We start from the raw sequence: 4,478 nt of genomic DNA, 5'->3' as shown, positions 1-4,478 counted from the left end.
TTTTTGGTGGGGGGCATAGAAGGAAGGCTTAAAGAGGCTCTATTTATTGGATCATGGCCAAGTTGAAGACACTGCTTGAACTGATGTTTTCTGAGGAAACAGTTATTCACAATGTTTTGGTGGGGGGTAATTCCTGCCTCTTCCATGCAGACTTCTCAGGCTGACCCACAGTGATTTTTACTAGTCCTGCCAACACTGGAAAATGTGATCCTTAGTTCTCTTACCTTTCATCAGCTAGTAAGCCATGTGGGATCTTGACATGTCCTTGCCTTGACTGTTCATTTCTTACTTAAGAATATCCTTCCTGTTTCACAGTTTATGTATCTTTTACTTATTTGGACAGGTGGGGAGGTAGTCATGAAGCACTAAATTGTAAGTTTCCAGAGAGGAAAATTCTCTATATGCTACCACTGTCTTGTACTGTGTGTAACTGACTGTGTGATGATTTGGGGGTAATGGTGGTGGTGTTGATAAGTTGGGGGGAAAAGAAACGGTGCTTTTGCTTGAGTTCTTTTGCACAAAGAATCTCTGTAGTTCCTGAATTTTCCTTTGTATTCATTTATACTTAGTTAAAATCTGAATTTTAACAGATGGAATCCAGTCTTCGTCACTGGCAGCTGACACCCCAGATGGCACAGGGTGTGTATAGAGCACAGTGTGGCCAGTGAGGAGACTGTCTGCAGAAATGAGTTAACCTTGTCTTCTGGAACCCAGCGAAGGAGGAAACAGAAGGAATTTTTTTGGTTGAGAGCAACAGAGCTAAGGGACTCATTTCTTTTCTCCCTACCTATCCCACTGTCATACTGTGGACATAAAACAGGTAGTGAATTTTGTCTGGTTGCTTTGGGTGAGGTTTATTGAATATCAGAAATCACAACATAGCTTCTCTGGCTCCTCTCCCTTCTCAGTCGTGGATCGTGGGTTGGCTGCTGCCCCCATCTCTCCGGTGTTCCCTTCCCAGACAGTCTGGTCCTCTCTTTCTTGCAGGTAGTTATGAAGGTCCTGACCCTTTCTCCCTCTCCTTCTTTGTTCACAGCGCCCCTGTGGGCCAACTGAGTAAAGGGAAAGGGTGGACTGTACATTCTTGGCCATCAGTACAGCTAAATAAACGATACAGAATGAGGGAAAGGGGGCCAAAGTGATTCTAACCTTGGGTAGCAGATTTTTGGGGCTGAGAGTTTTAAGACAGAGAGAACTAATATTTGTATCTAAAAATCTGATGATATATAAAGAATGGGTCTTAATTGAAAAGAGGCATCTAATCCATGAGTTATTGTGTCATAACTCATGCTCAAGCAGTGGGCACACATCCCGCATGTGAATTCTTGCACAATACATTTATACTCTGCTGTGTCTTACCACCTAATTAACACAGGAAGCTATGTGACTCATGAACTCACATGGGATTATGTTACGTGGTGTGTAAAAAAGGAGAATGTTGGGATGCTTGGGTGGCTCAGTTGATTGAGACTCCAACACTTGATATCAGCTCAGGTCTTGATCTCAGGGTTGTGGTTTTAGGCCCCATGTAGGCTCCATGCTAGGCATGGAGTCCACTGAAAAATAAATTAAAAAAAAGCAGAAAGTTGACAGGTATTTGGTACTTTTTCTGGAGGGAAAGCAGGATTAATTTTTCTATGGTGTCTTTTGGTGTCAGTTTCTGTGATACTTGGACTGTAACAAGTTACATGCAGCCTTTGATTCTCAGTTGATTGGTTGAACACCATTGTTCAATAAATATTATTTCTGTAGGCATTCTGGAAGGATAGCACGTACCAGAAGAATCTTGGAACACTGAAAAACTAAAATAAAATAATATAAAGGTAAAAAATAACCAATGAAATTTTAAAAAGAAGAAAAAAAGAAGAAATATATAAGCAGCAGCTCTGAAGCCTGAGCAAAGGACCCCAGCAGTTCCCACCCAGCTTGGCTTAACTCTGCCTCAGTTAACCAGATCCAGCACTCTGGCTGCCTGGGCTTGCTACAGCTCTCCAATCCTTAGAATCTTCTTCAATTCCAGCTAGAATGCTGCGTCAGGCACTTCTCAGGTTTCGTCAAAAGCTGGTAAGCAGACGTCCACTGGAGAAAGAAGTGGATGAGATTAAATCTGGCATAAAACTGAGCACTCTGGATTTAGTGGCCGTGGGTGTGGGCCGCACAGTGGGTGTCGGTGTGTACTTCCTGGCTAATGAGGTGGCCGGTAATCAAGCAGGACCATCTGTTGTGATCTGCTTTTTGGTGGCAGGTCTAACATCACTGTTGGCTGGGCTGTGCTATGCGGAGTTTAGTGCCCGGATTCCCCATTCTGGCTCGGCATATCTCTACAGCTATGTCACTGTAGGTGAACTCTGGGCTTTCATCACTGGCTGGAATCTCATCCTCTCCTTTGCTATTGATGCATTTGTTATGATCCAGGCCTGGATCTTAACTTTTAACATCATCTTTGAAAACCGGATCTCTGAGACCCAGCATGAGACCATCTCACAGTATGTTCCCCAAGTCATTGCAGACAATCTAGGCTACTTTTTTGTCATCTTTCTGTTTTTGTTCATGGAACTGCAATATGTAAGTCAGCGTGGGTTCTTCAGAGTTTTTGAAGGCTTACATTGGTGAAGCTTTTGGTTCTCAGCTTTTTCATCACCTCTGGCTTCATTAAGGGGGACCTGCACAACTAGAAACTCACAGAAGAGGACTACATACAGGCTGGACTCAATGACACCTCTCGCCTGGGCCCTCTGGGCTCTGGAGGATTCGTGCCTTTTGGCTTCCAGGGGATTCTCCGTGGATCAGCCTTCTGTTTCTACGCATTCATAGGTTTCAGCGTTATTGTTACCAGAGTCAAAGAATCCCACAATCCCCAGCGTTCCATCCCCATGGGCATTGTGATTTCACTGCTCATCTGCTTTTTTGTGTATTTTGGTGTCTCTGCAGCACTTACACTCATGGTTCCTTACTACCAACTTCAACCTGGGAGCACCTTGCCTGAGGCATTTCTCCATGTTGACTGGGTCCCTGCCTACTATGTTGTCGCTTTTGCAATTTTCTCAAGTATTTTTGTCAGCACCAACTGGGGCTTTACGTTACCCATACGTTGGGTGATATACATGATGGCAGAGGATGGTCACCTGTTCCCAGTCCTTGCCGGGTTCGCTCTTGGCACATATGGCTCTATCTTGTCCATTCTGATCTTTGGCATTATCACCGCAGTCATGGTATTCTTCTTTGGACTCACTGATCTTCTGGACCTGAGGTCAATTGGGACCCTGATATCTTACTCCTTGGTAGCTTTTTGTGTTCTCATCATCAGGTATCAGCCTGAAAGGAGGAAGGAGGAAAATGAAAAAGAGCTGCAGGAGGAGGATGAGGGAAATGAAGCACAGATGCAGGAGGAGACTGCACCTACAGCAGAGAAGCTGACTCTACAGGGACTATTTTTTCCAGGCAGCCCTACCCCCACTCCACTCTCTGGCCGGGCTGTCTATGTTTGCTCCTCACTGCTGGTTCTGCTGATGACTCTCCTCTGCCTGGTGCTGGCCCACTGGCCAGGTCTGCTTTCTGGAGACCCAGTGCCTATCACAGTGGTTGTGCTGCTCCTGGTGGTCATCACTGGGATCACTGGGGTCATCTGGAGACAGCCACAGAGCTCCTCTCCCCTTCCCTTTAAGGTCCCTGCTCTGCCTCTCCTCCCACTCCTGAGCATCTTTGTGAATGTTTGCCTTATGATGCAGATGTCAGCTGGCACTTGGATGAGATTTGGTGTCTGGATGCTAATTGGGTTTGCTATCTACTTCACCTATGGGATCCAGCAAAGCCTGTCACTTAACCCTACTTAAGGGCCCAAACTCTAGACCTTGAATTCAGCTGTGCCAGTACGTATTTGGCTTGACATCATCACACCTGAATGCAGTCTGGTCTCCTACACAATAATGGGGAGTACTCCTGAGCACATGGAAATATGGGCTCCCATGAGATATTGGTAGGGGAACACTAATAGAGCTTCATATTTATGGTACAGTGAAGGATGTGTTTTTGCCCTCTCCCCCGCCTCCGTTTTTTTACTTTCTACTCTTCAAGTGTTTCTATAGCTGCTTACTGGCTTTTCAAAATTAGTATTAAAAGAAATTTGAAAAAAGTGTTTTCTTTTCCTTTAGTTAAATATCAACTAGTAAAGGGGGTACCTAGCTGGCTCAGTCAGTAGAGCATGACTCTTGCTCTCAGGCTGGCGAGTTTGAGCTCCTCATTCGCTGTAGAGATCACTTAAAAAAATATCTAGTAGCAGAATTACTGGACCATATGGTAATCCTTTTTTAAAATTTTAAAGGAATCTTCACACTGTTTTCCATAACGCCTGTACCAGTTGACATGGCCACCAACAGTGCATGAAGATTCCTTTTTCTCCTTATCTTTGGCAATGTTTTTATTCTTTTCTTTTTGATTTTAGCCACCTTGACAGGTATAAAGTCGCATCTGATTGCACT

The 4,478-nt window shown here is 44.6% G+C and overlaps 1 pseudogene; it reads left to right on the top strand.

Moving 5' to 3' along the window:
* Nucleotides 1-2,025: 2,025 nt before the first annotated feature.
* LOC111161338 lies at nt 2,026-3,833 on the top strand (annotated as a pseudogene).
* The last annotated feature ends 645 nt before the right edge of the window (nt 3,834-4,478 follow it).

Source organism: Enhydra lutris, unplaced genomic scaffold, assembly GCF_002288905.1.
Source record: "Enhydra lutris kenyoni isolate GAN:26980312 unplaced genomic scaffold, ASM228890v2 scaffoldscaffold84, whole genome shotgun sequence".
NCBI lineage: Eukaryota > Metazoa > Chordata > Mammalia > Carnivora > Mustelidae > Enhydra > Enhydra lutris.
This window is presented reverse-complemented; position numbering and strand designations above follow the sequence as displayed.